This window comes from Glandiceps talaboti, chromosome 1 (assembly GCF_964340395.1).
Source record: "Glandiceps talaboti chromosome 1, keGlaTala1.1, whole genome shotgun sequence".
NCBI classification, from domain to species: domain Eukaryota; kingdom Metazoa; phylum Hemichordata; class Enteropneusta; family Spengelidae; genus Glandiceps; species Glandiceps talaboti.
In genome coordinates, this window is record NC_135549.1 from 32,884,832 (window position 1) to 32,897,209 (window position 12,378).

Consider the following 12,378-nt stretch of genomic DNA (forward strand, 5'->3'; position numbering starts at 1 on the left):
TTTCGAAAGACTAAAATAGACAGTCGTATGGTTTAATATATACAGAAATCTAAAATAAACAGTCGTATGGTGTAATACACACAGAAGTCTAAAATAGACAATCGTATGGTTTAATACATACAGAAATCTAAAATAAACAGTCGTATGGTTTAATATATACAGAAGTCTAAAATAAACAGTCGTATGGTTTAATATATACAGAAGTCTAAAATAAACAGTCGTATGGTGTAATACACACAGAAGTCTAAAATAGACAATCGTATGGTTTAATACATACAGAAGTCTCAAATAGACAGTCATATGGTTTAATACATACAGAAGTCTAAAATAGACAATCGTATGGTTTAATAAATACAGAAGTCTAAAATAGACAGTCGTTGTATGGTGTAATACACGTAGAAGTCTAAAATAGACAATCGTATGGTTTAATACATACAGAAGTCTAAAATAGACAGTCGCTGTATGGTGTAATACATATAGAAGTCTAAAATAGACAATCGTATGGTTTAATACATACAGAAGTCTAAAATAGACAGTCGTTGTCTGGTTTAATAAATACAGAAGTCTAAAATAGATAGTCATTGTATGGTGTAATACATACAGAAGTCTAAAATAGACAATCGTATGGTTTAATACATACAGAAGTGTAAAATAGACAATCGTATGGTTTAATACATACAGAAGTCTAAAATAGACAATCGCATGGTTTAATACATACAGAAGTCTAAAATAGACAATCGTTGTATGGTTTAATACACACAGAAGTCTAAAATAGACAATCGCATGGTTTAATATATACAGAAGTCTAAAATAGACAGTCGTATGGTTTAATTCATACAGAAGTCTAAAATAGACAATCGTATGGTTTAATACATACAGAAGTCTAAAATAGACAATCGTTGTATGGTTTAATACACACAGAAGTCTAAAATAGACAATCGCATGGTTTAATATATACAGAAGTCTAAAATAGACAGTCGTATGGTTTAATTCATACAGAAGTCTAAAATAGACAATCGTATGGTTTAATACATACAGAAGTCTAAAATAGACAATCGTATGGTGTAATACACACAGAAGTCTAAAATAGACAGTCGTTGTATGGTTTAATACATACAGAAATCTAAAATAAACAGTCGTATGGTGTAATACACACAGAAGTCTAAAATAGACAATCGTATGGTTTAATACATACAGAAATCTAAAATAGACAGTCGTTGTCTGGTTTAATACACACAGAAGTCTAAAATAGACAGTCGTATGGTTTAATACATACAGAAGTCTAAAATAGAAAATCGTATGGTGTAATAAATACAGAAGTCTAAAATAGACAGTCATATGGTTTAATAAATACAGAAGTCTAAAATAGAAAATCATATGGTGTAATAAATACAGTAGTCTAAAATAGACAATCGTATGGTTTAATAAATACAGAAGTCTAAAATAGACAGTCGTATGGTTTAATACATACAGAAGTCTAAAATAGACAGTCGTTGTATGGTTTAATACATACAAAAGTCTAAAATAGACAATCGTATGGTGTAATAAATACAGAAGTCTAAAATAGAAAATCGTATGGTGTAATACATACAGAAGTCTAAAATAGACAATCGTATGGTTTAATAAATACAGAAGTCTAAAATAGACAATCGTATGGTTTAATAAATACAGAAGTCTCAAATAGACAGTCATATGGTTTAATACATACAGAAGTCTAAAATAGACAATCGTATGGTTTAATAAATACAGAAGTCTAAAATAGACAGTCGTTGTATGGTGTAATACACGTAGAAGTCTAAAATAGACAATCGTATGGTTTAATACATACAGAAGTCTAAAATAGACAGTCGCTGTATGGTGTAATACATATAGAAGTCTAAAATAGACAATCGTATGGTTTAATACATACAGAAGTCTAAAATAGACAGTCGTTGTCTGGTTTAATAAATACAGAAGTCTAAAATAGATAGTCATTGTATGGTGTAATACATACAGAAGTCTAAAATAGACAATCGTATGGTTTAATACATACAGAAGTGTAAAATAGACAATCGTATGGTTTAATACATACAGAAGTCTAAAATAGACAGTCGTTGTATGGTGTAATACATATAGAAGTCTAAAATAGACAATCGTATGGTTTAATACATACAGAAGTCTAAAATAGACAATCGTTGTATGGTTTAATACACACAGAAGTCTAAAATAGACAATCGCATGGTTTAATATATACAGAAGTCTAAAATAGACAGTCGTATGGTTTAATTCATACAGAAGTCTAAAATAGACTCGTATGGTTTAATACATACAGAAGTCTAAAATAGACAATCGTATGGTGTAATACACACAGAAGTCTAAAATAGACAGTCGTTGTATGGTTTAATACATACAGAAGTCTAAAATAGACAGTCGTATGGTTTAATACACACAGAAGTCTAAAATAGACAGTCGTCGTATGGTTTAATATATACAGAAGTCTAAAATAGACAGTCGTATGGTTTAATACACACAGAAGTCTAAAATAGACAGTCGTATGGTTTAATACATACAGAAGTCTAAAATAGACAATCGTATGGTTTAATACATACAGAAGTCTAAAATAGACAGTCGTCGTATGGTTTAATACATACAGAAGTCTAAAATAGACAATCGTATGGTTTAATATATACAGAAGTCTAAAATAGACAATCGTATGGTTTAATACATACAGAAGCCTAAAATAGACAGTCATATGGTTTAATACATACAGAAGCCTAAAATAGAAAGTCATATGGTTTAATACATACAGAAGCCTAAAATAGACAATCATATGGTTTAATAAATACAGAAGTCTAAAATAGACAGTCGTTGTATTGTTTAATACACACAGAAGTCTAAAATAGACAATCGTATGGTTTAATACATACAGAAGTCTAAAATAGACAGTCGTATGGTTTAATACATACAGAAGTCTAAAATAGACAATCATATGGTTTAATACATACAGAAGTCTACAATAGACAGTCGTATGGTTTAATACACACAGAAGTCTAAAATAGACAATCGTATGGTTTAATAAATACAGAAGTCTAAAATAGACAATCGTATGGTTTAATACATACAGAAGTCTAAAATAGACAGTCGTTGTATCGTTCAATACACACAGAAGTCTAAAATAGACAATTGTATGGTTTAATACATACAGAAGTCTAAAATAGACAGTCGTTGTATCGTTCAATACACACAGAAGTCTAAAATAGACAATCGTATGGTTTAATACATACAGAAGTCTAAAATAGACAGTCGTGTGGTTTAATAAATACAGAAGTCTAAAATAGACAATCGTATGGTTTAATATAGAGAAGTCTAAAATAGACAGTCGTTGTCTGGTTTAATATATACAGAAGTCTAAAATAGACAGTCGTATGGTTTGATAAATACAGAAGTCTAAAATAGACAATCGTATGGTGAAAACATACAGAAGTCTAAAATAGACAATCGTATGGTTTAATAAATACAGAAGTCTAAAATAGACAATCGTATGGTTTAATAAATACAGAAGTCTAAAATAGACAGTCGTATGGTTTAATACATACATAAGTCTAAAATAGACAGTCGTTGTCTGGTTTAATATATACAGAAGTCTAAAATAGACAGTCGTATGGTTTGATAAATACAGAAGTCTAAAATAGACAATCGTATGGTTTAATACATACAGAAGTCTAAAATAGACAGTCGTTGTCTGGTTTAATATATACAGAAGTCTAAAATAGACAGTCGTATGGTTTGATAAATACAGAAGTCTAAAATAGACAATCGTATGGTTTAATTGTAAACAAGTATTACTATTGTAAACCAGTATTACTATTGTAAACCAGTATTACTATTGTAAACCAGTATTACTATTGTAAACCAGTATTACTATTGTAAACCAGTACTGTTGTAAACTAGTATTACTATTGTAAACCAGTATTACTATTGTAAACCAGTATTACTATTGTAAACCAGTACTATTGTAAACCAGTATTACTATTGTAAACCAGTACTATTGTAAACCAGTATTACTATTGTAAACCAGTACTATTGTAAACCAGTATTACTATTGTAAACCAGTACTATTGTAAACCAGTATTACTATTGTAAACCAGTACTATTGTAAACCAGTAGTACTATTGTAAACCAGTACTATTGTAAACCAGTATTACTATTGTAAACCAGTACTATTGTAAACCAGTATTACTATTGTAAACCAGTACTATTGTAAACCAGTATTACTATTGTAAACCAGTACTATTGTAAACCAGTATTACTATTGTAAACCAGTATTACTATTGTAAACCAGTATTACTATTGTAAACCAGTACTATTGTAAACCAGTATTACTATTGTAAAGCAGTACTATTGTAAACCAGTATTACTATTGTAAAGCAGTACTATTGTAAACCAGTATTATTATTGTAAAGCAGTACTATTGTAAACCAGTATTACTATTGTAAACCAGTATTACTATTGTAAACCAGTACTGTTGTAAACCAGTATTACTATTGTAAACCAGTACTATTGTAAACCAGTATTACTATTGTTAACCAGTATTGCTATTGTAAACCAGTATTACTATTGTAAACCAGTATTACTATTGTAAACCAGTATTACTATTTGACTATCTATTTGAATGTTATGGAATAGAACGTTTGCCGCGTGAGTGTCAATGGTAAGGTATGGTCAAAAAGATTTTAAAATACTCGCACCAAAAAAATCCCTATAGAACATGCCTAGAAGATAGAATAAGCGTAGTTAGACAGGAAATGGTGTAAATAATCTATTAATTCCATGGGGTTCAGTGTTCAGAGACGGAAAATGACTTCCTCCTCCTTCAACCTCAGTCGATCCTCATCGCCAGAAACCTTATGAAATCCTGAAATAGAAATATCTGATACATTATGATCGTTGGTAATAAAATGCATAGACACGGAATAGTTACGATTCTTTTGTCTGGTAAGACGGATGTGTTTCACGAAATGATCACCAAGACGACGTACAGTTAAACCTACATGTATATATAAAAATAGCGCCATTGGCGTTGTAGTACAACTGTACAGTTTTTTAAAATATTTACCAACATGCTGATTGATGCTAGGTATAGTTTTTTTGTATATGTAGTGCAATTGCGAACAATAGCCACTTCAATGACAGAGAGATCTCCTAATTGGCCAAGCAAATTGGTTCGCTGCTGCTCAGAATAACAAAAAAATGCAAGACGGCAAGGAATTTAAGAACAATTACAGAAAAATGGACATAAACTGGTTTAAAAAAACACAACGACAGGTTTTCACCCTACACTTTACGAAAGTTGTAGATTGTACTTTAACGGGCATTGGGTATTGCACTCCGATACACGGGACCTCTATTTTACGTCCTGTCCGAGGGACAAAAGTAAAGTATAAAAAGGAATCAAAAATACATATGTGTTCATATGCTGAATGATTATCCATTTTCCTATCCAACCCTGGTGTTATCTTTGCAATACACGGATCATTTGGCTGTTGCTATGACCGTGGTCATATTGCTAGACATATTTGCATACATTTTTTGAATGTTCGTTCACTTGTCTATTGATCCCTGCTGTTATCTAAGTTAGCTTTCATTTACTAAATTAAATAAACATCAAAACTACCAGAATTACGATATTTGATAAGAACTAAGCTAAAAGCTGGAAAATGGTAATGATGATACCCGCACCTACCCTCATGGTAATGATGGTACCCGCACCTACCCTCATGGTAATGATGGTACCCGCACCTACCCTCATGGTAATGATGGTACCCGCACCTGCCCTCATGGTAATGATGGTACCCGCACCTGCCCTCATGGTAATGATGGTACCCGCACCTGCCCTCATGGTAATGATGGTACCCGCACCTGCCCTCATGGTAATGATGGTACCCGCACCTGCCCTCATGGTAATGATGGTACCCGCACCTGCCCTCATGGTAATGATGGTACCCGCACCTGCCCTCATGGTAATGATGGTACCCGCACCTGCCCTCATGGTAATGATGGTACCCGCACCTGCCCTCATGGTAATGATGGTACCCGCACCTGCCCTCATGGTAATGATGGTACCCGCACCTGCCCTCATGGTAATGATGGTACCCGCACCTACCCTCATATTCAATCACTGTCACTAATAACAATAAGTTCACATAGTTGAGATGTCTGTACAACATGGGCAGCCTGTCTGGATGTACTTGATGGACACTGTCATGATGTGATACACAACGTTAGTTGGATATCTAATTGCTCCATATACCTTTCATACTTTCATTAAAAAATTCCACATTTCATTAGAAATACCATATAATTGTATGCATTTATTTTCTTTTGAAGTTGAAAACTAATTTTGACGTTGAAACGGCAATCATGATTAAAACTGAATGTAAAATGCTAGGTATCAAACCGTCCATACTTGGTGAGCGGTCGTCCGTGTATACACATGGTGATATTAACAAATATTCCCCATTTTTCCCTATTGTCCAATCTTCATGTATTATACATCAATGGAAAACTTACTTTACGTACTGCAACCTTTACAAAAATATATATTCAAGACAAAATTACGTCGAGAAAAGCACTGTCAAATGAGAAAATGATTGCTTGATGATCAAGCTACCAAAAATAGCGGAATTTTCAACATATGGCAAGTATATTTTAATTGCTCATAGCTGATGAATGCTTGAATTTATAATAATAATAATCTTCTTTATTCCCAGAAATATATATACATATACATATATAACAATTCTATAATATATGAAGTATTCAACTTGGGAAAGGGAGACGAAAAATAGTTGTCTTTGCAACTAGTCGAGTCCGTCCCCTTTTACAATCTTAGGGATTAGGAATTACTAATTACTGGGGCTGCTGGTCAAATTGAGTATATTGCAATATTGACAGAATAGAAAAAAATCATAAAGGATTTACAAAATACATTGTATAAATATAGGTGGACAACAACAACAACAACAACAACAACAACAACCAAACAAGCAAATACACGAAAAGAAACAACAAATGACCTACTTAAATATACAGACAAACGGTAATCAATCTCTATGAATATGAAGTATAACTAGCTTACAATGATTGGAGATAGTTTTTGAACTCTGTTTGAAAATGACTTCTGCTATTTATGTTGCGAATGTTGTAAGGGATGCTATTCCATAGTTTAGCACCTGCATACTTGACAGTGAACTGACCAGTCCTATGGTTTGCTTTTGGGATAGTAAGGTCGTTTCTGGAGCTCTGTCGTGTTGTGAAGGAGTGTTTAATGGGAGTGAAAAAATCCTGAAAGGTATCCGGTAATCTGAGGTGCAAAACGTCATGAACGAGAACGGCAAGCTGTAATTTGTGCTGTTTGAAAATGTCAAGAATATTCAACCTTTTAAATAATGGCTCCGAGTGAGCACACCAATGACTATCTGTTATGGTGCGCACTATTCTTTTTTGAATTAAAAATATTTCATTCAGGTATGTCGGACACGTGTTACCCCACACTTCGAGACAGTAGGTGATATGGGGCAGAACAAAAGCATTATACATCAGTACAAGTACATATTCTGGAACCGTGTGACGTAACTTATAAAACACACCTGTCATCCTACTAATTTTCTTTTTCACCTCAGCTATATGCTGCTTCCAAGACAGCGTATTGTCAATGTTGACCCCAACAAAAGGCGAACTTTGAACTTCATTTAGTGAGACCCCCTTAAATTCAAGGGAACCAGTCAATACTACATTTTTTCTATGGCTTTTTAAGATTGTATATTTGGTCTTATTTGAATTGATCGTCAATTTGTTGGCATCACACCAGTTGATGACATCCTTGAAATTTTTACTTACAAGGTTTAGGTCTATAGTAAATGTGTTTGTGTCTTTTTTAATTGTGTAAAATAAATTTGAGTCATCCGCATATAATCTAAAATCAAAAGCATTTGAAGACATCGGGATGTCATTTATGTATAGCAGAAATAAAGTTGGCCCAAGAATCGAGCCCTGTGGAACACCGCAATTTATATTTTGTTTACTAGATTTGACGTCGTTGATGCCAACAAATTGACTCCTGGAAGATAAATAACTTTTAAACCAAAGGAGGGGTAAGCCTCTGATACCATAAAACTCTAGTTTGGCAAGCAAAATATCGTGATTTATGGTATCAAAGGCTTTAGAGAAGTCTACAAAAATACCCAGAGTTGGATTGCCATGATCAATTTCACTCAGTAGATATTGGGATAAACTGATCAGTGAAAGTTTTGTACTATGCTTTTTTCTGAACCCGTATTGGTGTTTGTAAAGTATGTCATGTTTGTCCAGGAAATTCAGTATTTGTTCATTCACCAATTTCTCAAAAATCTTGCTAAAAATTGGTAAAATAGATATGGGTCTATAGTTCCCCATGTCTTCTGGGTTACCCTTTTTGTAAATCGGTAAAACTCTTGCTATTTTGAGGTCATCGGGAAAGATGCCTTTTGAAAATGATAAGTTAATAAGTGAACATAAGGGTTTCAATATTTCTTTTGAAGCGTCTTTTACAAGTTTAACAACAATGCCATCATGACCAGCCGCTTTCCTAGTGTCCAGTGAAGAAATTATGTCTTTGACTTCATTTTCAGTAACAGGGCGGAGAAAAAAGGAAAACTGATTTGGGCTATTTAAATATGACATGTAATTAGTTCCTCTAGAATTGTCAATTTTCTTTGCTAGACTTTCACCTATATATTTGAATGAAAAAGTCGTTAAACTGTTCAATAATATCCTGCGGTTGAGTGATAAATTCTGTACAGCTTTCAGATTTGGGTTTTATTTGATTTGGTATTTTCAAATTTTTGTGTTTTTGTTTCCCTAATAGTTCATGTATAACGTCCCCCATCTCTTTGGTGTTGTTCTGATTTGTCATGAGAAGATTTGTGTAATAGTATTTCTTGGTTTTTTTCAGTAAGGAAGTCAGTGTATTTCTATACTTTTTGTATCGAGTGAACAGTGGTTCTCTAAATTTCTCTTTGATTAATTTACTGTACATTTTGTGTTTTACTTTTATCGATTTTTTTAATCCTTTTGTAATCCAATTTAACAAGCAGGAAAGGAACAGATTTATAGAGATATGTCCATCATTGAGATGTTTACGTTACAACAAAGTCCAAGATATGTCTCTAGAGCTATGAACGTAGGCAGAAATGTACCGATAGTAGAACCTTCCTTAAGCCAAGTTCGTGACTTCCGTATTATCTCATTAATATTCATATCATCAGTTCGGAAAACCTCCAACTGTGGAGACTTTGTAACCTCCCGTTTTGGAGTAGTGCCGGACTGGTAAAGCCGCATTCGTAACCTACGAAACTGGATAACCACGTTGGTGGGAGGGCATGCAAAATTCAGCAGGTCTTTCCATGAAATTCAAATTACTACTATAAAAAATATGAGATTTGCTATGAAAAACCATAAATATTGCGAATAAAAACAGGTGACGGATCATTGAATCCGAATGCGAATCTAAAAATAACATTCTGTCGATACCTGACTGACCTGTACCTGTACCTGACCCGATCTGAGTTTGGTATTACCATTTGGTAAAATTCTGTACACTAATATAATTTTGATGATAGAAAAGAATTATATCAACTGCATATAATGGTGATCGAGTCCTCCCCCTCACCTTTTCACCTATGTATGGTGCATTTGTTAAGATATCCCGAGAAGTGATATCGAAATACATTACACATGTTTCATATTTTTTTCCAGATTAACACAGAGAAAAGAAAAATTGTACCAAAATAATACATTTACCAATGTTCAATTACATTCAAAGGGTGTTGTAATTGTAGGTATAGTATTATACTATATGATAGTGTTATATATAGTGTTATATATAGTGTTATAATAGTGTTATATATAGTGTTATAATAGTGTTATAATAGTGTTATATATTATAATAGTGTTATAATAGTGTTATATATAGTGTTATATATTATAATAGTGTTATAATAGTGTTATATATTATAATAGTGTTATATATAGTGTTATATATAGTGTTATAATAGTGTTATAATAGTGTTATATATTATAATAGTGTTATATATTATAATAGTGTTATAATAGTGTTATATATTATGATAGTGTTATAATAGTGTTATATATAGTGTTATATATAGTGTTATAATAGTGTTATACATAGTGTTATATATAGTGTTATAATAGTGTTATAATAGTGTTATAATAGTGTTATATATATTGTTATAATAGTGTTATAATAGTGTTATAATAAAACTGTATAATAGTATTATATATAATGTTATATATAGTGTTATAATAAGACTGTGTATCATACACATACTTAAAAACTATGGATCGGTTGGGAGTCTTTTTTGGAAATGGAATCTTTAATTGATGGTGGGGTGGGGGTGCGGGGTGGGGTGGGGTTCGCTTCGGCTTTGGTCATCCGATATGGGAGGTGGGGGTCACTTTTGGAAAAGTTCAAAATACCCCTCCTCCAACCCCGCCCCTTCCTAGCTAAAATGACCGGCACCAAAGTACCGGCATGTCATTTTAGGAAAGTCTCTTTGAAATGATGCCCCGCCAATACAAACTCAACTGTCTCCTTGCAACCAGAATCTATAGAGTCGAATTAATAACTTTTCATTTGTATACAGACAGTGTGATTTGGGAGTTGGCTCTGATTATCACATTTGTAGATATCAAATAACTTCAATGTTGTCCTACTCAGCGTGAGGCCCATTAGTCCTTCCATGCTTGTATGTTCAGATCTCAATATGCATATTTTGTGTAAATTTAGCCCTACTTCCACAAGTCAAGGTCAAACAGAAATTGATGTATGGACACAGACCATTGTGACGACGTAAATGGAATATAACATCGGAATGAATGGCAATATATTATTGGACTGAAGTTAAGTTAATATACCTATAACGTATAAGTTAAAGATGTGCAAATGAATATGAGAGTGTTCCAGTGGCATACTTTGAATATCTATCGTCTTGTGTAACCGCACACTGTGCATCAGACCGCAATCATCGATCATACATCTTGATAAAGTTTGCAGTGATCTGTGTGGCATAGTCGTGACCAGACACTATCAAATTGTCAGTCGAATATCAAAGGTTAAATTGTGGAATATCTTAGGTGACACTTTACACGATATGATCTGCTGTAGCCATTAATGTAACATGCCCTCTTGCCATGTAAAATTCTATATTCATGTCGTGTCAAAATCTTTAATACTTAGGGTGGACCATGTGATATCCGGGGGGGGGGGGGGGCTAAGAAGATTTCGGGGAAAAAAATATGCCAAATTGAGTTGCTTGAAAAAAAACGGATGTGAGTGGGTGATGGAAAAAAAGATGGCCCACTGCTGCTAGAAAAAAAATGTCTTGGCAGGGAAATGATGCACAAGTTCGAGTGTACTGTTCAACCTGCTCGTACCTCTCCAACCAGGATACTTGTCAGATCATGACAAACATTTTCAAACACATGTCAGGGACCAGTCAGTTTCGTTGGCCTGTGGTACATATATATATATATATTTGTTCTTGTCTCTGTTTCTTTCATAATTTAAAAAAAAAATATTACTTCATGTAAGGGTTCAAATGTAACTATACATAAAATTATAATATACATGTATTACCAAGCTACCACACTAGTTACAGAACATGCCATGTAATCTAAATTGTTCTAGTCTCTTCAGTATGAATTTGTCAGAAGGGATGAATATACTTCATATTTCGGACACTACATGTATCAACACTACAAATCAAATTCAAGTTTCTATTGTACACTAGGTATGACCTAAAGTGCTCTAACATACCAGTGACTTTACTATATATACAATATCACTGCCCCTATACCAATGTTACAGGCCCACTTTTATAACATGGACAACTTAAAAGTTATATTTACTTTAACATTTCGAAGCTTGGCAATATCACCTCAGAGGCTATGAATAACCTAAAAATTGCCTAAATAGAAACAAAAACTCCAGATCTGCCAGGGGGGAAACCCCTTGGACTCCCTCACCCCTGAGGTCACTCATTTGTTAAACAATAAGATTCACCAAAAATTGGTAAAAAAAAAAAAACTTCAAAAGCTTCTAGGGGGAGACCCCTGGGAAACCCCCCCCCCCCCATAAGAGGTAGACATGTTCCAGTCTCAAATCAAAGTTCTTTCCTCCACCTCTAATTACTGTCAAGATGCTATGAAACTTAATTTCAAAAATGTTTCAACCTTATGTAGTTGCTTTTTACATGTTAGAGCTGTCTTTTAAAGCTTGCAAATTATTGTCTGAAAGTGTTTGTGAATAGCTTAAAATTGGCTTTAGGAGTAAACATCCTC